The 24751-nt window shown below is 41.3% G+C and overlaps 1 long non-coding RNA gene across 1 annotated transcript; it reads right to left on the bottom strand.

Moving 5' to 3' along the window:
• Positions 1–18831: 18831 nt before the first annotated feature.
• LOC116272810 lies at positions 18832–20231 on the bottom strand. The gene is made up of 2 exons (XR_004181369.1): positions 20018–20231; positions 18832–19694 (listed from the first exon to the last, which is right to left on the bottom strand). It is a non-coding gene; the product is annotated as an uncharacterized LOC116272810 (long non-coding RNA).
• Positions 20232–24751: the final 4520 nt, after the last annotated feature.

Here is a 24751-nt window from a genome sequence, read left to right on the forward strand (position 1 = left end):
TTAATGACTGTTATTACAGTCTCAGTACTCCTTTAGTACTAAGAGACAAGGTACTTAAACCACCTAAGATTTTGTGTCTAAAATTTTAAAAATTTGTTTTCATTATAAAAGTAATGCATTCTTTTTAATTTTTTATTTAAAATAAAAATTCATTTAATGCAAATTTAAATTTTTTCTTTTTTTTTCCTTTTATTTATTTATTTATTTTTTGCTTTGAGACAGGCTGTCACTCTGTCACCCAGGCTGAAGTGCAATGGCACAATCAGCCCACTGCAACCTCAACCTCTCAGGTTCAAGAGATCCTCCCACGTAGCTAGAACTACAGGTGTGCACCACCACACCTGGCTAGTTTTTGTATTTGTTGTAGAGATGGGGTTTCACCATTTTGCCCAGGCTGGTCTTGAACTTCTGAGCTGAAGTGACTCTCCTGCCTCGGCCTCCCAAAGTACTCTTATTGCAGAAGGTGTAAACAATACAGAATTCCCCAGAAGCAGCCATCATTAACAGTTTCCTATATTCTATTTCATCTAAGATGCCATTGACTATAAGATGCATTCTAAATTCAAGGATGCTGAAAAGTAGAGAACAAAAAGGACTTTTGTAAGCATTTGAAGTCTTGAATCTGTATGAGCAAAAAGTAGAAGCAATGAGGTAGGCCTGAGCAAACCGTACAGGGGAATCAGCAAGAAAAGAGAATTCTATTCATTTTCATGCTAATGTTTTGTACTTCCAGGTGTACTTCTAAGTATATCAAACTATAAGGTAGAAGGTAAAACTTCTAAGAGCTCTGGCTCTTAGAAGATACTGTTTATATTCCCAAAGTTGTACTTAGTACCTTATGAGTAGGTTACAAAATATGATCCTCACCTTTTGGAAGATTTATTCTGTATTACTCAAATGAACCTTTGTCTGGAAGAAGATAAATCTCTAGTTTCTGAAACATTGGTCAATATATATATATTGGTCCCACATGGGCTGAAAAGATATGACAGAGCATAAGGCTTTCTTTTCATTCATTGTGCTGTATTTATTTTCTCTACTAAAATCCCAGGGGGTTTAAGGAATTAAAAAATGTTGGATGCAACCTGTCCAACTAGCGAGTCTCTTTGTTTCAGAAGCATTACGTATAGCATAGTATAACAGGAAGACCTGGCGGGGCACGGTGGCTCATGCCTGTAATTCCAGCACTTTGGGAGGGCGAGGCGGGTGGATCACCAGGTCAAGAGATTGAGACCATCCTGACCAACATGGTAAAACCCTGTCTCTACTAAAAATACAAAAATTGGCTGGGCATGGTGGTGTGCGCCTGTAGTTCCAGCTACTCAGGAGGCTGAGGCAGGAGAATCACTCGAACCCGGGAGGCAAAGGTTGCAGTGAACCGAGATCACGCCACTGCACTCCAGCCTAGGCGACAGAGCAAGACTCCGTCTCAAAAACAAAACAAAACAAAACAAAAAACAGGAAGACCTGTGTATGGAGAGACCTAGGTTCTACTCTTAGTTCTACCACTAATTAGATGTGTAATTTTAGATAAATCACTTAACCTCTCTAGACCTCTGTTTCTCATCTCTAATTAATCTAGTCCGTAGGTTATAATGAAGATCAAAAGGAATCATATGTATGGAAGCACTTCAAAAAAATGTAGCACATGCATATTATAAGGTATTATTAATACTTATATTTATTATTGGTCTGCAATGCCACTCTTAGACTTCGGCAAGTGGGGCGCCTGCCCTGAGCCTTGTACTTCAGAAGGCCCTGCATAGCACAAACACAAATGTCCACAAATTGATTAAACATCTGCCAATATGTTCCTAGGAGACATGGCCTCAACTCTGACAATAGCAATGACATTCTTTGAAGTGATTCAGTGATTATATATAATATTTTCTAGATATGCCTCAAAATAGACCAACTTGTTTAAACACATAGCAAATATTTTCATAGCCACTCTTGGTTAACAATGGAGATGTCATTTAAATGCTGTTAGAGCAGTTAGGTTTAATTTAAATAAGATAGTGAGCTGTACTAGGACAGTTACGTGAAACAATAGAGGATCTTCAAAAAACTAAGAAATTGTGGTCTGTGGTGGGAAATACTTTTGATTTTGGGCTAACCACAGTTATTTGGTGTGGACTATTGCTTGCTATTAATAATGTTAGCAAAAGCTTACAAAATACATAGACTTACCTGAGTTTGCCTAATTTGCTTTTTAAATCATTTAAAATACTTTTTATTGCATTTGGCTGTTCTATGAAATGAAAGAAAAACATAAAAGAACAAAAGAAAGCACAATTTTTAAAAAGTGCTTTTTAAATTTTGGCAGAAAATGATTTTTCTAAATAGAAAGATACTAAATATAGCATATACAATGAAATATTCCACAAAATAGAAACAAGAAAACGAAAATGATTGCATGATTATAAAGAAGTTCACATACAAATCTGTATATATGTATTATATATACATATTACTTTCTATTCTATCCAGATAGCAGTATAGTCTCCTTAAAGAGAGATTTGAACAAACTGAACCACATATTGTTCCCTCTATTTTTCTTTATGATATCCCAGTATTGGAAAAATTGAAAGAACAACTTAATACTATATAAATAGATATTGCTTTAAGGGCTGGCAAAAAAAAATCACAATATAAGCAACAGAATTAATGCAATAAAATTAAAAATTTATAACATTTTCTATGACAACTATCATTATTACAGTCCTATTACAATGTCTGAATATAATATGTAAAATTAATGTTCATTTCCAAATATAAGTATTGATTTAGACATTCTATTAACAATGCCTGTTGCTACTGCCTCCAAGAATAAAATACTTCCAATCCCATTGAAAATCATTTTTAAATCAAGAAATAACCATAAAAATGGGCAACCAGCAGCTCTTGGGGCTACTTTGTCTATGGAGTAGCCATCCTTTTATTTCTTTACTTTCTTAATAAACTGGTTTTTACTTTTTAAAAAATCATTTTAAAAACATCTAATATTAAGGATTATTTTTTGGAGACAAGATCTCACTATGCTGCCCAGAGTGGTGAGAGGATCACTTGATCCTCTCACCTCAGCCTCTGAGTAGCTGAGATTATGGGCACACACCACTGTGCCCAACTTCAGTACTTTTTCTTTCTTCTTTCTTTTCCTTCCTTCCTTCCTTCCTTCCTTCCTTCTTTTCTTCCTTCCTTCCTTTCTTTCTTGCTTTCTTTCTCTCCTTCCTTCCCTCCTTCCTTCCTTCCTTCTTTCCTTCCTTCCCTTCCTTCCTTCCTTCCCTTCCTTCCTTCCTTCTTTCCCTTCCTTCCTTCCTTCCTTCCTTCCTTCCTTCCTTTCTTTCTTTCTTTCTTTCTTTCTTTTTCTTTCTTTCTTTCTTTCTTTCTCTTTCTTTCTCTTTCTTTCTTTCTTTCTTTCCCTTTCTTTCTTTCCTTCTTTCTTCCTTTCTTTCTTTTTCTTTCTTTCACTTTTTAGATGGAGTCTTGCTCTGTCACTCAGGCTAGGGTGCAGTGGTGCAATCTCAGCTTACTGCAACCTCCACTACCCAGGTTGGAGTGATTCTCCTGCCTCAGCCTCCTGAGTAGCTGGGATTACAGGCACATGTCACCATGCCCAGCTTATTTTTTGTATTTTTAGTAGAGAGGGGGTTTCCCTATGTTGGCCAGGCTAGTCTCGAACTCCTGACCTCAGGTGATCTGCCCACCTCAGCCTCCCAAAGTGCTAGGATTATAGGTGTGAGCCACCATGCCCAGCCCAGCTTTAGTAGTTTTTTTATGTGAAAATATTATTAAGGGAAATTTTTAAGAGTTTTTCTTTGCTGGAAATGTGTATTGATATGCTCGCAGATAAAATTATAAGATATCTAGGATTTACTTCAAAGTTATTGAGAAGGCTGGGCACAGTGGCTCATGTCTCTAATCCCAGCATTTTGGGAGGCCAAGGCTGGTAGATCACTGGAGGTCAGGAGTTCGAGACCAGCCTGGCCAACATAGTGAAACCCCATCTCTACTAAAAATACAAACATTAGTGGGGTGTGCTGTCACATGCCTGTAATCCCAGCTACTCAGGAGGCTGAGGTGGGAGAATTGCTTGAACCCAGGAGGCAGGGATGCAGTGAGCCAAGATGGCACCACTGCACTCCAGCCTGGGCAACAGAGTGAGACGTGCTTCAATTAAAAAAAAAAAAAAGTAATTGGGTAGAGAAACTTGGGGAATATAAATGAAGCAACATTGACCATGAGTTAATAATTATTGGGGCTGGATTGTAGGTACATGGGAGTTCTTTATACTCTACTACATACATTTGTGAATGTTTGAAATTTCCCATAATAAAATGTTAAACAAAAATTTAAGAAGCATATGGAAGAGGAAAAAAATATTCTCCTCTACCCTCACAGGTTCTGTAACTGGAGACTGCCAATGAAACTGCCAAAAGACAGATTAACAGGAGAAAAGACATACAGACTTCATCTGATGTTAATGGTTTACTTTTTACATGCATGGAGGCCTTCACAGAAAAGAAGTGAAGGCCTAAAGAAGTGATTATAACCTGGGGCTTATATATCATTTTAACAAAGAGTAATAAATTGTGAAAAGGGGTTTGTCTTCTAAGAGCTGTAAATTGTGAGAAGGAAAATATATGGGGGAAACTAATGGAGGATAAGGTTATTTTAGCAAAGTTTGTACAGATCCATTTCAGTGCTTTCTATCTCCAGTGATGTTATTCTCCTGCTGGTATGGAAAAGGGGAGGGAGAATACCTTCACAAAGGGAAATTTATGCCCTATTTTAGGAAGATAGGAGGACAAAGAACTCTTTTTGTGTTTGCTGCTGCTTAATTGCCTTCAGCTCAAAATAAATCCTTATGCCAAAGTAGTATGTTTTTGGTGGCATATTCTAATCCCCTTCAAGTATACCGATTCAAGAAAAGTTGTTTGTTTTGCTATTATTGTCAACAGAACACAAAGTACATGAAAATCTGAATTATAACAATATGATTATTTTGCTAAAAAAAACAATATTTTATTATGTAATTAGTATACAATTTATGAATTATGTGCATATTTATCTTATTAGTCATCCAACATCACCAATCCATCAATGGAACACCCAAATGCACAATAATAACTAAGTCCAATTATTTTTGCTGTCTAGCTGACTTTCAGTTATATGAAAACTATTGCTTTACACATATTTTTTAAGATTTTGAGGCCAGGCGCAGTGGCTCACGCCTATAATCCCAGTACTTTGGGAGGCCGAGGCAGGCAGATCACCTGAGGTCAGGAGTTCGAGACCAGCCTGGCAAACATGGTAAAACCCATCTCTACTAAAAATACAAAAATTAGCTGGGCATGGTTGTGGGTACCTGTAATCCCAGCTACTCTGGAGGCTGAGGCAGGAGAATCACTTGAACCTGGGAGGCGGACGTTGCAGTGAGCTGAGACTGCACCACTTCACTCCAGCCTAGGCAACAAGAGTGAGACTCTTTCTCAAAAAGAAAAAAAAAAAGATTTTGTCATCATAAAGATATACTTGACAGTTTGTCAAGGAAGGTGGATAGAACATATTTATTTCAAGGTTTGTTAGCTTCATTTATAACTTTAATGATTTAGACCTACTGTACATAGCCCTCTACTTGAACTCTTATCCTGGGTACTACAAATGTTACGGACATGCATGTTATTCTCAGATTTTCCCTTTTATTCTTAATTTTAACAACTAAGAACGTTTTGGTGAGGATTCCCAGTATAATAATTTTATTTAACTTAAATTTGTCTTCCCCAAAATATTTTAGAAAAACATTGTATAATTTTACTGGGTATTAGATCCATTTCTGAGATATCTGGATCTCAGATCATATATATTCATGGTTGTGTTGATACTCTACCCCCTTTTTACCCGCCAAACAGCCATCATCTCTTTAGCAAGAATAGATGAGATCAAGTTACAATCCTGTCAGGGAAGACAATAGGGGTGATTCGAGATAACTGGTCATCCACATCAAGAATGTTCTGTAAAGGGCTAGAAGTGGTGGCTCATGCCTATAATCCCAACACTTTGGGAAGCTGAGGCGAGAGGATTGTTTGAGGCCAGGAGTTTGAGACCAGCCTGCGCAACATAGTAAGTCTCTATCTCTACGAAAAAAATTAAAAATTAGTTGGGTATGCTGGTGCATGCCTATAGTCCTAGCTACTCAGGAGGCTGAGGTGGGAGGACCCCTTGAGGCCAGGAGGTCATGGCTACATTGACCTGTGATCTCGCCACTGCACTCCAGCCTGGACAACAGAGCAAGACACTCTCTGAAAAAACAAACCAACAAACCAAAACAAAGACTGTTCTGTAGATAATTCTGTTTATAATCCCAGTCTCATGTTCAATACAAACATTAGGCCTTAGGACATTAATGTAGAGAAAGAGTTTGAGATCCCTTATCTTCTATATGATGGAGACATTTAGAATCATGCTTCCTTTGCATGCGATCCCCACATTAGAAAATGCAAGGTATAAAGAGGTCAAGGTAATTATCTGGACAACAGTTTGTCCAGATAACCAATGAACAACTAGTTAGTTTGTTTTACCTAAACTATTCATATATTCATACCCCTAAAACCCTTTTTCTGCTGCATGATAACTAAAATCTGCATGCAAGGCAATATTTTCTGACTCTTGAAAAAACTAGTTATCTCTAGTGAAGTACATTAATATTGCATATCTCTAGTTTCAAGATACTTTTGATCATAGCATTGGCCAAAAATGTAGTAATCACTTTTTTAGGAGAAAAACAACAAGTTAATTCTAATTTCAGAAACACCTAAATGTGAAAAAAGTATGTACTAAATGTCTTAGAATTGAGAAAACACTAAAAGTATTTAAGTATGCATTAGAGTTAGGAAAGTTATTATTCTTATGAAGGCCTTAGGGAGTGACAGGAGTCAGAGAAAGGTATACATGTGGGTCATTATGTAGGGACAGTATGGTAGCCCTCAGCTCTGGTCACAAAGGTGTAGCATTCAAGCTCAAGGACATGGGGGAAGACTCCTAAAAGCAGGGAAAGGGAGCTTGAAGGCAGCCATGGGTCATGCAAGGGTGGGACACAAAGATACATGACATCAGGAAACTGGTCTGGGTCTGGCTCTGACCCCAAATCATCAAAAATAACCAGAAACTACAAGAAGTTACTAGGGTGGGCTCTCACATCTGAAACTTTTCCTGGCTTGTTGTTAACATAACAGGCAAAAGCACATGACCTTTCAGTTATCCTCCTTGAGAAATAGGGTTGAGTGTTCCACCTCCTTGAACACTTCAAATTATATTCAATCATGTTTTAGTGTAATGTTAAAATATTTTTAATTCTATGTATTAAGAAATGCAAAATGTTTTGAGACTAAACATCAGAGGGTATAGTCATTAAGTGTTACTGTGTTAGCCCAATAATTGGCTCCTTTCCTGTAATGAATGAATCTGCTTCAGAATGGAAAAAATAAATTAAACAGAAAACAAATTATCTACATAAAGGTCATATGAGCTCTTTGTAAAGAGGAATGAGGTATTACAAGAAGTTTACTGAGCACCTGGTATTTAGTTCTGGTGGCTTGCTTCACTCTGTAAATGCCAATAACTAGTGTTCGCAAGTCTGAACTATTATAATGGTCACTTTCATGTAATAATCACATCCTTATTCTCTAACTGGAATCAACACCATAAAAATTGTGGGTACTATGTGACTAAATAAGTGAAACAAATATCTTTTAACAGTCTGGGAGTAAGAACAGTGTTTGAAGATGAAAACAGGAAAAAAAAAAAAAAAAAAGAGGCGTTTTGGCTGGGCACGGTGGTTCATGCCTGTAATTCCAGCAATTTGGGAGGAAAAGGTGGGAGGATTGCTTGAGGCCAGGAGTTCAAGACCAGCCTAGGCAACATAGTGAGACCTCGTCCCTGCAAAAAAACAAAAATAAAAAAAATAGGCAGTCATGGCGGTGTGTGCCTGCAGTCCCAGCTGCTCAGGAGGCTAAGGTTCAAGGATCACTTGAGCCCAGCCAGTTGAGGCTGCAGTGAGCAGTGATCTCACCACTGCACTCCAGCCTAAGCAACAAGGCAAGATTCCGTCTCCCAAACAAACAAACAAAAAACACCAGAAAGGAAAAGTGGCATTTTGAATATTTTTGGCAGTTTTAATTCTGCCTTCAGAATTCACTTTGGAATCTACTTTCAAAGACATAAGTGGATACAAACTGTTATAAAACATCTTCAGTGTGTCTCTGGATGTCTCTTTCCAAGCCCCTTTCTAGGTAGAGAGGCCAGACTGTCCATGAGTTGAGAAACACTTTGGGTTTTATGTATCATTCTATTCTGAAGCTTTAGGTAAGATGATACCAGATAGTAACCAAAGGAACTGCCTCCATTCACTGAGCTCACACTATGCAACAGGCACTGTGCTCGGCATCATGGAACCAAAAACAACTTAAAAAGTCCTTGCTTTTCAGAAGCTTTAATGTGATGGTGGGGGAGGAGTCAGAGGTTGGGTTCAGATGTGTAAACAAATCATTAGGCTACCAGGTATTGATTACCAGCAGGGAGTACAAAACAGAATTACTTAAATCAGTCTGCAGTGTGTGTCTTGGAGGTGGAAGATGGGATGGCAGTGGTACACAAGAAGGCCTTCCTGCAAAGGAAAAGTCAGAATTTAAAGTCTTAACTAATGAATAGAAATTAGCAAGATGAAGTGTGGCAAAGGAGTGTGGAAGAGCCTTCTTGGCAGGAGGAACAGAATAAAATAGGCAGAAATTGGCAAGTCTTCAGATGGGGGCTGAGGCAAAAAGAGAAAGAGGAATCTCATAGATGAGCAGGTAGAAGCTGTGAAGGGGTGAATAGAGCAGTCAAAATCATGTTTAATCAGGTTTCATCAGAAAGCTTCTGTTAATTCAGTTTTGGGGAATGTTCCTTCCTCTCATTAATTGGTCCCTTTGTCTTAACACATGTCATGACTTCTAACCTGGCTTCAGTAAAGAACGAGTCAATAACTAACCTCATTTTTCTGGGTTCAGCTTTTTGGCAAGTCACTATCTTTCTAGCTTTCTTCCTGTACTCCATTCCTGATATTCATTCCTGTTAAATGGCTCCATTCAGTGCATTTTGTTGCTTGTTTGGCCAGTGGTCCAGGTAGCTAACATCTAGTTAAACTTAGTTTTATACCTGTTGATCTTTCTTTGCTAGAAAGACTTCAGTTACTCAAAATAAGCACTCTCTTAGTTTTTGGGTTAAAAAAATGATTTTTAAAAAATTGCCAAGAACCAAGGGCTAAGGGCCAAGAAAGCCAATAACAATGATAATAGCTACGATAGTGGACATTTGTTCGTTGATTCTTCAGTGTATTAGTCCTGCCTTCTCTTCTCCATGGTATTTTTATTTCGTTCAGGGAATCCACTCCTCCCCATGCAGCCCATGTGCTTCCAGAGAAGCCGGTTCGTTAAAACTAATCATCATATTCCATCCTCCTATGCACGACTTTTGGTTCCAGGGAAGGCATGTGATTTAATCAAGTAAATGTCAGGATACTTTTGGGACCAAGTTATTCTCTCTAGGTATGGACAAGGGAACGTGCACTTCTATGGAGCTGTTGGCAGCCATCTTGTAATCATGAGGATTGCTGGCTTTAGAATAAAGCTGTTGCTACAGAAGGCAAACTAGAGATGGAAAGAAATTGAGTCCTTAGTGATATGGCTGAGTCTTTAGGGATGTAAGACTTAAAGAATCTGAATTCTTAGTAACATAAACTAACACCAAAGTGTACCCTACCTCTTGACTTTTCAATTTTATGAACGAACATATTCTCTTATCGTTTAAGCCAGTTTAAGTTCTACTTTTTCTGTTACTTGTAATATAAAATATCTTATGCTATATAGTTACTATTTGTTGAGAGCCTACTATGTGCTAGGCATTGTAATGAGTGTTCTACAAAGAGTAATTCTCACAACCATTTTGGTATTTTGGCTTTTTTTTTTTTTTTTTCTGTCAAGGTCTTGCTCTGTTGCCCAGACTGGAGAGTGCAGTGGCACAATCTCAATTCACTGCAGCCTTGAACTCCCAGGCTCAAGTGATCCTCCCACCTCAGCCTCCTAAAGAGCTAGGATTACAGGCATGAGCTATCAGGCCCCAATTGTGGCAAAATACACATAACATGAAATTTTCCATTGTAATAATTTTTAAGTGTACAATTCTGTGGCATTAAATACATTCACAATGTTGTAGAACCATCACTACTATTTCCAATCACAGTCATATTTTGAGGCAGGTATAATTATCCTCACTTTACTAAAAAGGAACTTCCTCAGAGAAGTGCATTACCCAAGTCAGACCACCAGTTAGTAGTATAGTCTGATTTAAACCCAAGTCTGCCTGCAAAGCCCATGTTTTTCTGCTTCATTCTAGTGCCAAATTAAATTATCAAGCAAGGAAACAGGAAATCTTGATCAAGTTACCAGTTCAGGGTCCACAATATAGAGATTAGGATCTTGGGAGGAGCAGATACAGCAAATAGGAAACAAGGTAAGGAATAAAAAGTGATCAGAATCCAAGTCATCAAAGGTAGGACACGAGAGGCTGGAGTCAGGGGAGAAGGGAAACCATTTAGGTTCATGAAGTAGTTAGAAAGGGGCCTCATCAGTGGCAGCTTCAAGAATATCTGGTTGTACTTGTTCACCCTACTCTGGTTTGTAAGTGAACAATTGTTGCCCTGCCTGCTTACTTCCCCAAAGGATCCTGACCTGAAGTCTAATAACAAACTATATTTTAAAACAAAAACACCCTCAATTTTATGTTAAGCATTCATTAAAATAAGTCACTTAATAAAGTTGATCTGTATCAAGAGGGAGACACATCCTATGGTGGGGCCTGGCCCTTTAAATGTGGTCTGTAATCACTAGAGAGCTCCATTTCCTTCTTGTTAGGACAAGATGGATCCAAATACAGTTTCCCCACCTCCCTCACTGTCCCCCTACCCACCCCAAATCACAAGCTTCTGGGCTAAAAGCTATCCATCTTTGATGAGTATCTCATAATTATTTACTTTGTAACTAAAGTTATTATAACTCTAGAAGGTGTTTAATCTGTTGATCTGTTTGTTTTCAAAAGTCTGACTCCTTTCATTTGTGATTCTGGGTAAGTAGCAGCTTAAAGCGTTTTACTTAGACAAAAAGATCAGTTCCCTAATTTTCACTTTCCGTAAGCGTAAATTTCTACAGTGTCAGAGGCTGTCTTGAAATGGGGGAGGGGAAGTTATGAGAATGGATTGGGTAAGACACCTTGATGTTTTCATACCCCCAAACCTAGAACTGTATACCAAGGCCTCTTCTCCAGCTGTGTACAAAAACTACTAATATTTTCTCAAAAATTATTTTATATACAAATATAGGTACTTACCTTAATGATTCACTCACTGCCCACTGAATAGCTAGGAGACAGAGACAAGAATCCTATGGAGCTGCTGGGCATGGTGGCTCATGCCTGTAATCCCAGCATTTTGGGATGCTGAGGTGGGCAGATCACCTGAGGTTGAGAGTTCAAGACTAAACTGACCAACGTGGAGAAACCGCATCTCTACTAAAAATACAAAATTAGCCAGCCATGGTAGTGCATGCCTGTAATCCCAGCTACTCAGGAGGCTGAGGCAGGAGAATCACTTGAACCCAGGAGGCGGAGGTTGCGGTGAGCCGAGATCGTGCCACCGCACTCCAGGCTGGGAAACAAGAGCAAAACTCTGTCTCAAAAAAAAAAAAAAAAAAAAAAAAAAAAGAACCCTATGGAGCTGATGCCATTTGACATGGTTGTCACATGTATGTGGCTAATCAGCCTTCTTCCTCTAGAGCAGCATTTGGGGAGTGAATGTCCATCATATGTGTAAATAGTCTCTTCAGTAATACAGTTTTTCTGGAAAACAAAACATAGAAATCTTAATTTTTTTTCTCCTTATCTTTTCAGTTTTCACCCTTTCCTTCCTCTACATGACCACCACTCCTTGCAGTAGCCTATCTTGTTAGCAGCCATGGGAGATGAGGACTGGGCCATGCCACACAGCAGGTAGCCCAAACTAAGCAACAGGATAAAAGAGAAGTTGAGAATGGACTGACTCAAGTCATGCAGGAGTGTTGGGAAAAGAAGTGATCTGGCACTCCTTCAAACCAATATTCTTTAAATAGCTGAAGGCAGAGAGAAATTCATTTTCTATTAATATAAAATGTATAGCTCTTTATGGTCAAAATAAAGAATTTATTATATGCACTGAATATCACAATATTTCCACTTATTTGGAATTACCTTTCATTTAACATTTGTCCCATCACTGATCACTCGAATAGCAATAGTTACTCACTCACCAAGCAGAGCGGTAAATTATACTTTCAAAATCTTGCTCAAAATCAATTTACAAGTTCTTTTTTTCCTCTAGTTTTTATGCCATAAAAACAGTTCTAACTTTTCCAAAGTACTTATTCTTTCTTCATTTTTCTTTCGGGAATTTCTGAGCCAGACAATCTCATGGAGACATGTTCTAGCTTTAAAATGTAGAAAACCACCAACTGTCCCCCAAAATAGTGTTACAGTTTTGGGTAGAATTCCAGACACAAATCCTACCACCACTTCTTTTTCTAACCAGCTTTCTTGAGGGAGCATGCACACCTGTATCTATACCCCAGTGAGAGAACTCCAGTACCATTTTATTAGTAAGCAGTCAGACGACCAAATTTAAAGTGAAGCTTGGGTCATAGCTGGGTAGAGGCTAGAAAGCCTACGTGAGGCCTCTTACTTTTCCAACTCCAAAACAAAATCTTTAGACCCCTTCAAGTGTGCCAGAACTCAGAGTGAGAGTGAGGATAAGATAAGAACAAGACTCAAGTAGAGAGGTATCAAGAGCTGAGCACAAGTCCACCTACCTGACCAGGTATCAGGATGAGGTTGGCCTGCCAGACCCCTGGAGTTGGGAAGAGAAAGGGGAGAGGAGGAAGACTGAACCTTCTCATTAGAGGTGACCCATCTGCCTCTTCCCCTGTTACCCCCATGGCCTCTTTATTTACCTAGTACAAGGCGGGGAATGTGCAAAACAGCCTGCTGCTCCTAGGAGTATGAGATGAAACAGCAGGCATTAGGGCCTGTCGGAGATGAAAGTGAGTGCCTTTCAATGTCATGATCCCTTTCTCTAGTGAACTGTCCCCAGTGTCTCTGACCAGACTAGTCACTTCTTCCATGTGGAGGATTTAATAAGAGGGTAGATAGAGGGGCAGAAGCCTAGGTGGGGGTTTCCTTCTTTATGAGCTCTGGCAGAACTGCAGGGAGAAAAGCTGAATACCCACCAGCCCCCCACTCTCCAGGCCCTCTTATTCTCTCTTTAACAAATGCACTAAATAATCAAACCTTGTTCAACTAAGTCTGTCCAACTAGGAGAGATTAGCAGTTCCCTCAGTTATTACCAATGCTCCACTGTAACTTCCTGGGACCAATGAGATGCACAGTTAAGCTGTTCTTCCCAAGATTTTCTTATGGGTCAGGATAGGTCATTAATCAACTTAACTTCAAGACCATACTGCATCCTAGGCCAAATATTCACTCCCCAGTCTATTTTCCATCAGAAATTATGTCATCATATTGTCCAAAATTGGTCAACAGAGATTACTTTTGAAAGTCCAAATAAAACAACAGAGTGGCTGAAAATGGAACAATGTGAAGCCCTCCCCATTATTAAATTCCCAGGGAAATTCAAGTCCAAAATGAATTCCTCTTCCTATTGTCAACTGAACTCCAAAGACCTTAAAAGCTCAAGATACTCTTCTCTCTATTTTTCTGATCTTTTCAGTACCTGTCAGAGGGCTCTCCCTCAAAGGCCTTGGGGTTCAGAGTCCTTTAGCAGCCACTGCATCTTCTTCCATTACAATGGGTGTAGCACCTTTAGTACCTTCAAAATTGAAGTAATCCGCCCACATGTCTCATGTCTCAAAAATGTAGAAGCAGATGTGACTCCTGTAGTAACAGCATTGTACAAACAAAATGATGTTCCTAGAACCCAGTGTTTAAACCCTTGTTGCTGTGGCCTATCAAAGACTTCAGTAGGCTTAGTGTTCTCTTGGGTAAGAAGAATAATGTAGAGGAAGCAAAAATGAAGAGAGAACATCTTCTCGTTTTCCTTATTGCCAGGATGCCTTTTAGAACATGTCCATTTTCTAACTGCTACATGTGAATTTAAATTTAGTTGGGATAAATTTCTCATCAAGAGGTTAATTGTGACACTATGTTTTCAATAAGGACATAGCTGACTTCCTATAAAACATGTTCATCCTTTCCCCAAAAGCCCCATTTTTTTCTAGGGACCTATATCCCCTCCATCAAGTTCACCCCATCTGAAGCTACAAGAGCAAGTCAGATTGGTCTAAGAATGATCCCCCTCACCCTTGCCAGAGGTTAATTCAAGGATGGGAATAGGGCCTAGTTAGTTACAAAGAGATTTGAGGAAGTTTTCAGTGGTAGCATCTCCAATGTCTGTAACTTATCCAAGTCTTCCTGTTTTTCTCAGTATCCTTTCCATGTTTTGAATATTTCTATTTCCATTTCCCTTTTGAGTCAGGATCATAGTGGGGTCTAATGTTTCCTCTGACATGTGCTGTCCCCATAAACTCCCACTTCCTTTAGCTTTCAGATTCTCCAGCCCTTGAGTTACTTGTGCTGCCTCGTGCATTACTTTCTGTCATTTCTTTCTCTACTGCTGACTCCTGTTCCATTTCTCTCTATCATTCACTACTCCTTTCAAGGAGGCCCAGATGAGTTTTTAAATTTTAACCTGCTACTTAAGTGAATCCAATTATTCATCTAGCACAGGTAACTTTCAACTGTTGCCTTTTTGTCTTTTTTCCCCCAGGCCTATGCATTTGTTTTCTTACCTACTCCGTAGATTCTTGAGAATCTCCCATTAAAACAAACAAACAAAAAATCTGCATCTACCACAAGATCCTCAGCTAAAATACTGAGTGGAGAAATCCTGCACAAGAGGTCTCCTCCCATCGGTTTCAACCCATGTCTAATCACTACCTATTGTTGTTCTGCCTCTTTCCTTTGGTGGTGTCTTTCTTCTGTTTTTTTAAGTTTTTCTAATGCTGTTCATTTTCTAGTCGTTTTTTCTTATAACAAAAGCATACCTGACCAGGCATGGTGGCTCACTCCTGTAACCCCAGCACTTTGGGAGGCTGACGTGGGTGGATCACTTGAGACCAGGAGTTCGAGACCAGCCTGGCCAACATGGGGAAATCCTGTCACTAATAAAAATACAAAAATTAACTGGATGTGGTGGCACGCACCTGTAATCCCAGCTACTCAGGAGGCAGAGGTTGCAGTGAGCCAAGATCGTGTCACTGCACTGCAGCCTGGGTGACAGAGTGAGACTCGGTCTCAAAAAAAATAATTAAATTTAAAAATTAGCCGGGTATGGTGGCATGCGCCTGTATTCCTGACTACTCAGGAGGCTGAGGCAGGAGTATCACTTGAACCCGGAGGTAGAGGCTGCAGTGAGCTGAAATCGCACCACTGCACTACAGCCTGGGTGACACAGCAAGACTCCCTTTCAAAAAACAAAAAAAGCATATCTGCTTTCCCACATACAATGTCCATGTAATCTAAAAATTCATTAAGACTTGGGAGATTGCAGTGAGCCAAGATCGCGCCACTGCACTCCGGCCTGGGTAACACAGTGAGACTTTGTTTAAAAAAAAAAAAAAAATCATCAAAGCCTGAAATAACACCACCACCACCAACAGTAACAATAATGGCCAGCAGTTTACTGAGTCCTGACTATGCACCAAACACTGTTCTAAGCACTTTATAGGTATTAATTTGCTTGATCCTCACAGCAATCCCACAAAATGAGGACTATTATCACCTCTGTTTTACAGATGCAGAAATAAGCACAGATAGGTTAAGGAATTTGCCCAAGGTAAGTAGCAAAGCTCCCTGTTGGTTTTCCACTTTCACATCTGCCCAAACTTCTATCACCTACCAGTCCTTCCCTAATATAACATGCTTTTATTGTTTTGGCCTACTCTTCTCTCAACACTTAGAAATTGGTTCTGCTCTTAAAAACCAAAAATAAAGATTTACCACTGTCTATCACAGTCCATCCTAAAACTTGAACATAATTAATTTCTTTTAATAGTGCTCTGTCTGTATTATTTCACAGGGAAAGGTATTAAAGTTAGATTCTATAATTCTTTAAAGATAACTTCTGAGTTCATTGGATTGTGTGCTTACCAGGTTTTCCCACATATACATTAAATTTAAATCCTTAGTTCCGAGTTAATTTTCACTACCTAACTGATAAAAAATTATCTGGGCATGTACTGAAGAATAAATTTTTGCAGCTTAGTGAGATAAGTCATTCATACTCTAACAAGAATATTTTAAACAGAGTTGGTTATTCCTGCAGGGAAACCATATTCAGATCAAACTAATTTATTAAATGACATAAAAGGAGTGAGCAGCTTTGAGGTGTCTTATGTAACTGACTAAGTGCTGATGGCTTGGGACTAGATGATAGAATGACAGAGGAAAGGAAAGCTGAATCTTTGAAATGGTAAAATTGTAATTTAAGAATCACAGTAAATATCACCTGCCAGGTATTGAAATGATTAAAGAGCTTATTTTTTCCACACTGCTATTGTGATAGGTTTTATAAACAAATAATTTTAAGTACACTAACCTTTTAAGCACCAGTAATTAGCTGAGAAAAACAAACACAAATGTTCTTGAAGAGAGAGCAAACCCTGAGGGAGTTCAGTCCTCTGAAATTATGCTAAGTATTACTGAAATAATTCTAGGTGGCTCCCACCCCCAAAAGAAATCCCTTTAAATTTTTCTCCTGTTTTCTAACATATATACCTTTTATGAAGGCTAGTTGACAGAATTATTTACTAATATAGGTGGATCTGCCTATGGATAAAACCTTCCAGGATATTTTGGGTTCTCACCAGAACTCAAAATATTGTCTCAATGCTTCTGAATGGAAAGGGCCCTGCATTGGCAGACAGTGGCTTTGCTACCAAATAGCTAAGGTTTTGTCACCTCCCTTCTTTGGAGTTTAGTTTCCTAATCTATTGAATACAGAAATGAGATTTAATGATCTCCAAGGTCGGTCCTAACAACTCTCAAGTTCCACAACTGAGTTGAGTTTGAACACTTTTGCACAAAGATGACTTTAACATTTAATCCCAAGAAATACACTAAACATATGTAGAAACCAGTGATGTGAGGATAGGATAAGATTTTTTAATATCTCCCAATAGATGTTCCATTATTGTTAAACTGGGTTCTCTCTTGAGCACTTCATCGGCCATCACAGCTCCAAGAAAGGGAGAAGAAATGCCCAATCTCAAAAATGAAGAAGATACACTACATAAGGAAAGTTACATACAGGAAGGAGAAAAATCCATTCCTTAAAACCCTGAGGGATGATGGAAAGAAGAAAAGGGTACAAGGAAGAGGTAATCAGACCCAGTGTGCTTACTTTCCATCCCCTCTCAGGGTGGAAACTAGAATTGAAGGTATGTAGTTCACATATGCGCAGAGACATAGGGAAATCCAAGAAAGTTGGAGATAGTGGATTGCTTCCCTGGACGTGTCTGTGAAACACCAAGACCTCTAGGAGTTCTACTTTCAGCCTGCCAGTATGTTCAATATAACATAGGCAGAAAAATGCAACATTGTTGGACAGTGGCTCCACAACTAATAAGCCCAAAGCCAGGCTCCTGGCTCATCAAGGCCTACATGTGGTATTCGAGGAATCTAGAAGTACCCATGTGTCTCAGTGAGAACCACAAGGATCAAGGGACCTGTGGAGACTTGGGGTCAGTACAAAGAGGTTATAGTATATAGGGCACATGGCTCATGTATGGATTTCAGCAAAAGAAATCAGCCTCAAAAGTACAGAAATGACCAGTTTTATCAGTAATAAATGATAAATGACAGTGGCTGCCATCAGACAATACCAGCCACTCCATGCCAGAAGACAACATAAGGACTGGCATTAGTGGCTTAAATGCCCTTGTAAACCTCCCTATCCCTCAGGGATGCTACCACCCTACCAGTTACTGTGTGAATTTGAAAAAGGTGCTCCCTTTCTCAAGATACTTTACTACCATCTATCAGGAAATTGTCATAATATACCAATTTTGCTAAAACAAGGCATTTTACTGCCATATGTCAGCGAACTGTTGCAATTAACTTAGAAATCTAGGGTAGGCCAGGCGCGGTGGCTCAAGCCTGTAATCCCAGCACTTTGGGAGGTCGAGACGGGCGGTTCACGAGGTCAGGAGATCGAGACCATCCTGGCTAACACGGTGAAACCCCGTCTCTACTAAAAAAAATACAAAGAAACTAGCCGGGCGAGGTGGCGGGGGCCTGTAGTCCCAGCTACTCGGGAGGCTGAGGCAGGAGAATGGCGTAAACGCGGGAGGTGGAGCTTGCAGTGAGCCAAGATCCGGCCACTGCACTCCAGCCTGGGCGACAGAGCCAGACTCCGTCTCAAAAAAAAAAAACAAACGAACAACAAAAAAAAGAAATCTAGGGTATGTAAAAGATACTCCTTATACCACATACAACAACCCTAAACCCTGCCCCCCGCCATTAATATACTGAAAGGAGAGTTGGCGAAATAAAAGGGGAAAGCAGTTATGTTTTTTTAAAAATTGAGGTGATGTGGGCACTTGAAGTTAAAAATTACAGAAAATAAACAAGCTACATTTTCTTTACATCTGAATTATTGTAAGTAAACTTTCAACTCTGCCACACCAAAATACAAACTCTTTATGCCCAATATTTTCCTTTTATTAGTATTTCCCATAACACCTTACATACATATTAATGCACACAAAGGAGCCAATAAGTACTTGTTAAATAAAAAAGGAAATTTTTAGAAAAATCAGAAATGATGGACACACTTATAGTATAATGTAATTTTCCTGTACTTTTACTTTTCCCCTATGTTTATTTGAACAAACCTAAAATTGTACCCATTTGCACCTAGCTAACAACCATAAAAATTTGGAGTTCTCCAGCTGTTTTGTAACAGCTGTCATCCTCAAAATATTTTTTTGAGAAACATAGATCTACGTTTCTCTATTTTTTCTGGACTATGGAGAGATCATCTCAAAATCACAGAATTCTTAAAAACTGAAAACAAGATCATGCCGTCTAAAATAAGTTATTTAAAATCGGGAGGTGGGGGGGGGGGTGACATCTAGAAACGTGAAGTATTTTGCCTGTAGTCACACACCAAGTCTGGGACTCAACACACTACAAGATACAGGCTCGCCCCTTTGCGTCTCTTCCTCCTTCCAAAATACACTTTCCTCCCTTTATCACGCTTTGTAGTTGCTTAATTATCGATGTCAAACCTAGACAGCAACTGATGACACTCAAACCAGAGACATTGCCCAAAGTTCTGAAAACCAGAGAATCAGATAAACTGACAGTTTTACCACATCCAAAAAAAATGCAAAACAAAAGAGCGAAGGGGGAGAATCGAGAAAGAGTACATTTTCAGTCATCGTAACAGAAGCGAGGGAATAAAAACAAGTTTCCCTTGGAGAGAGATTATGTTGGGGGCATCAGGTATAAAGGTAATTCCTCTTGAGGGTTTTTCTTTTCCTTGTAGTTTGTGGGACCTAAAAAAAAATTTAAAAAGTAAATCACATAAACAATCACAACATCAACTCATTTACTTCTCTCCTCTCACATATTAGTTTCCCACACATTGTATACACTTCTTCAGAGAACAAATCAAACTGGCCAAAAGTCAAAGCTTTTTCAAGGTTTAGATGATCTACGATTAGGCACCGACTCCAAACTTCGGTTACCAAGCCCAAAGCTCGGAGAAGGAAATCTCCAGGGTTTGCAAATACCCTCAGCTTCGCTAAAGGGCACGAAATCTCTAGCGCTCCCTACAGCTCAGATTTTGAACCCACCTACCACAGAAAACCCGAGTTACCAAAGATTGGCTCCCTCGTTCCACTTTTTTTTCAGCTCAACAAAATTGGGTGAAGGCTGGGGTAGAGGGGGAAGCTGAAACGGCGAACCGGAGGATTAATCACTTCTCCCCATTACATCAGCAACCCCCGCCCTTTCCTCCGAGCACCTCCTCTCCCAGAATCGTCGCTACGCACTGGCGCTCTCTTCGCCCACCCCCTGCTCTATTATTTGCCCTGATACCTCCCATTATCACCCGCCCCGCCACACTCCCCCTTTCCTCTTTCCCCCTCCTAGGCGGGGGAGGGAGGAAACCCGAGAGAGGAAACGGGGCGTTGAAGGAACTTCGCGATAAGAGCGGAGGCCCCATTGGCCGGAAGGTTGTACGGGAGCCTTAGATTGGCCGCCTGGACGGATTCCCCGCCCCTCTTCTCCCCGCCCATTCACCCCTCCCCCCCGCCGCCTCGCTGCCCTCCCCCGCGCCCCCGGCCAGCCCCGCGGCGGGGAGGGACCCACTGGGCGAGTGGAGGCTCCGGCGGTGTCAATGGCTCCTCCTGCCACGGAGCAGCAGCAGAAGCAGCGGCGACAGGGCTGAGGAGGAGGAGGAGAAAAGGTTCCTTTAAGGAGGAGGAACGACGACGCCTCTTTTTCCCCCTATCTCCTCCCTTCACACTCATTTCCCCTTCGCCGAGGAGAGAAGGGGGGGAGGAGAGAGAAGAGGCCGAAGAAAGAGAAAAATTCCTCACAGAAATCTCTTTCAGGGGGTGTGGGGGGGAGGAAGAGGGAAAAAAAAAGAGCCGGGCGCCCCCTGCTCCCTCCCTCCCTTCTCTCCCTCTCTTCTTCTCCCTTCCTCACCCGCCCGCCCACTCCCCCCGCTGCCGGAGACGCCGCTCGCGGGTCGGCGGGACCGGGATCTGTCTCCTCAGCCGCCGCCGCCGCCGCCGCGCTTCGCCTCGGGATCCCCAAGCGGCGGACGCCCTTTCTTTCTTTCTCTCGCTCTGCCCGTCTTTCTGCCTTCGTCCCTCGCGGCCGCCCCGCCCGGCGGCCTCGGCCTTCCCCGTGCGTCAGGCCCGCCCGGCCGGCCTCCCTCGGTCTCCGTCTGTGTACCCGGGCCTTTCTCCGGACTCGGGGTCCCGCTCGCCCCCTCCGCCCTCAGCGTCTCCCCTTCCCCTCGCCCCTTCTCCTTCCTCCTCCCTCTCCCACTCTCCCCACCCCCTTCTCCTGCCCCGAAGCTCGCTGTGCGTGTGCGTGTGTGTGTCCCTCCGCCAACGCCGCCACCTCAGCCCGGCAAATGAACTCCGTCCGAGCCGCCAACCGGAGACCCAGGCGAGTGTCGCGGCCGCGCCCGGTGCAACAACAGCAGCAGCAGCCCCCGCAGCAGCCGCCGCCGCAGCCACCCCAGCAGCAGCCGCCCCAGCAGCAGCCTCCGCCGCCGCCACAGCAGCAGCAGCAGCCTCCGCCGCCGCCACCGCCGCCTCCGCCGCTGCCTCAGGAGCGGAACAACGTCGGCGAGCGGGGTAAGGCCGGGCTCCCTCCCAGCCGCCAGCCGGCCGGGGCACCGCGGGAAGGGAGGCAGGGGCGGGCGGGGGCGGCCTGCGCGCCCTAGGGGTGGGAGAACCAAGCTGAGCGGAGGCGGGTCCCCCGGTGCCGCAGTGTCAGCCGGGGCCGGGCCGGCAGGAAAAGCCGCGGCTTCCCTACTCGCCCGGGCTCTCGCTCAGGCCGCGCTTTGTTTGGTTTCGGGGGCTCGGCACCCTCCACCCCCACCCATCCCTTTGGCTTCTCGGCTCGCTCACGGACCCCGCGGAAGTCTGTTGGCCGGGGGGGAAGGCGAGCGGCGTGATTTCTCCCTTTTCTGCTGCCTTCCATGGTTTAGTCTGTCTCTTTCTAATGGTAGGTTGGGGGGAGCAACTGGGAGCAATCGGGCGGTGGGGTTGGCTGGGGAACTTGTTTTCCCCCATTTTTCTGTGTTAGCCTACCCCTTCCTGGGGAGGAGCGGGAGAGGGGAATCGGGGTGGTCTGTGGTGTTGGCCGGGGAACTTGTTTCCCCCGCCCCCCCCGTCCCTGGTCACGGGGTAGGGGGAGCAGCGACTCCTCTCCCAAGCCCACAATGTTTGCTGCGCAGTTTGCCTTTAGTTACAGAACCCCTGGGAAGGACCCGTTAAATCAAGACCTTTAAATAAATAAATATAGAATCCATCGGCCATTTCCAGCCCCCTCCCTCGTGTGCAGTGCAGTTACCCTTCCGCTCTATCGACACCCCCTTGCCTGTCCTCCCCTAGCGACCCCCCATGCCGCGGTGCTGCTCTCCGTCTCCTAGTGGGGTTTGAACGCCCCTTCCTTAGAACTGGCCCCTTGGGATATTGTGTGTGTGTGCGTGTGTGTGTGTGTGCGCGCGCATGTGTGTGTGTTGTGTCCAAGGCCTAGTGAAATGTGTCATTTGGACCCAACTGTGCAGCACTGTCTGGTAACCACCATTGTCTGAGGGCTGAGGCTCCCCGGGATTGAAATCCTGCTTTGGCAAAAATAATGTTCAGTTCTACTTGGATGATATGGTTATTTTGGGAGGTTTATGAGGTGGGGTGTTGCACCTTGGTCTCCAAACAACCATTCTCTTTATTAATTAGCTGTTCGCAGTAGTGGTGGAGGTCAGAACCGTATTTATGTGTACGGTTGTTGTTTTAAGGAGGAGAATTGTTAGGAGACATTTTGCGTGTTTTAGTTGGTGGATTAAGGTTAATTTTACATGCGTTGGTTGTCACACCTCCATTGATTAAAGAGATTGAGATTAAATGTTTTTTTAAGTTAGACATTATTTCCTTAAAAACGGTTTCATTGTTGTACTTGATCAAAATATTTAACAAATTGAGGAGGGAGATGTTAATCGGCAAATAGTTTAAAAGGCTTTCTCACCAGTCAGTGTTAAAGATAGTCTTAGAGAAAACAGTTTGCTATATGTTGCTTGAAAGAATGTGATGTTTCAAGACAGAGATCTTGTGCAACATAATTGGCAAATGTGTTTTGTTTCTTTGATACATTTATCATTTTGGGGGTAAATTTTAAAAATCTGTAGTCTCGTTATTTCCTTTCACGTATGTGTATCAGTGTGTTTCTGATGTTCCATTCAAATCATGTTCGTCTTCTTCCAGAATTGGCGCTATATGTAGTACAGTTGACAAATATTTTTGAGAAAATAGTGACACTCGTTTGAAATTCTAGCATTTAATATTAAGGATTCTATTGCTACAGTAAGCTTTTTCAAGATGCGGTTAATAATATTAGCATTGGATCAAAACGTGTCAGGCAAACTTATTTTAGTCCCATTGTGTATTTTAAAATGTTTACTGTGAATTTTCATTTCAAGATTTGTGTGTAATTTCGAACTTAGTTGATGTAATTTTCTTTTGAACGCTTTTATTCATATGTTCAAAATTATTAGCTACTGAGGTCTATTTCCATTTCTATTTGAAGTGACTTGGTTGTCGGCGGTCACATGCCAGAGTGTCAGTTTTCTTCTCACTGATGTCCATAAACTGTCAAAAATATTCATGAATCCAAATTTCAGTATGTACCCAACCAAATGGTAAATGAAATTCACTGTAGAATTGTTGCTTCTCTGCAGCTAGTAGAAACCGTTCTGGAGATTCTGTGTTGGCACAGAGGGGAAAAGAACTTTAGGGAAAATAGTATGAGTCTTAAAGAGGGCACATAAATAGCCTTAAAATGAATACATTAAGTTGCATTCGTAAACTAAAATAATAAAGATGTTGCCAGCCACATGTAAAAATATGTTATTCTTTGAAAAACTGACATTTTAATTACATTTTTTTAAATGTCCGATTCATATAATGAAGAGAAGTTAGCTAAGAATACTCTATTTCGAAAGTTTTATGGAGTAGGCAAAGTGTCACTTTGTAGTTTGGAAAGAAAGGAGGAATTTTGTTGTTGGTAGTTTAAGAATATGCGGGTTTAATTATTACAAGATAATTAAAGAACTAAAGCTAAGAGTGTATGTGTGGTATTTTTGTTATTATTATTTTTTTACCTTTTACTGACTCTTAATGGATATGTAACGTTTGCTTTAGGATCTTGGATAGAGTTACTTAATAGTGGATCAGACAACTTTCCAGATAGGGCATCAAAGTGAGACTCACTGTTTTAAGACAAACTAGTTCAGACTGTATATAAAATCATTTTGTTTTATATAAAGATGCATCTTAGGTTCTTTAGTGGTTATAAAATAGTTACAGTATAATATGTTTTCAGGCAAAAAGTCTGTCAGAGTGGTCTTTAGCTGCTGCTTTGCCCACAGGTTAATTGGTATAAAAACTTCCTTGACACTGCTTTTAAATATATTTACATAACACACGTGTGTATATGTGTGTGTGTGTGTGTATATTTGTGTATATATGTGTTTGTGCATACATTATGTATGTGTGTGTCTATACGCTTTGTCTTATCTATAATGGCCAGTGTTTGAAGAAGAAAAAAACTAGACCCTATAGATGAAAATCTTAGGATTTTTCAAAGCTTTCCATGGGGGAGCATTTCTTACACCCCATGTAAGGAAATATTGGCCTGGATATTTCATGGAATGTTGTTTTCACTGATTATCTGAAATGATCAGCTATCCTAAGACTAAATGCTAGCCTCATCATTAGCTCTTTTAATTTCTTAAATTCCTGAGATTGGGATTTCATGTACCACATTAAGCTAGTAGAATTGTGTTTTACAGGCCCGGAGCAGTGGCTCACGCCTG

This window comes from Papio anubis, unplaced genomic scaffold (assembly GCF_008728515.1).
Source record: "Papio anubis isolate 15944 unplaced genomic scaffold, Panubis1.0 scaffold210, whole genome shotgun sequence".
Lineage (NCBI taxonomy): Eukaryota > Metazoa > Chordata > Mammalia > Primates > Cercopithecidae > Papio > Papio anubis.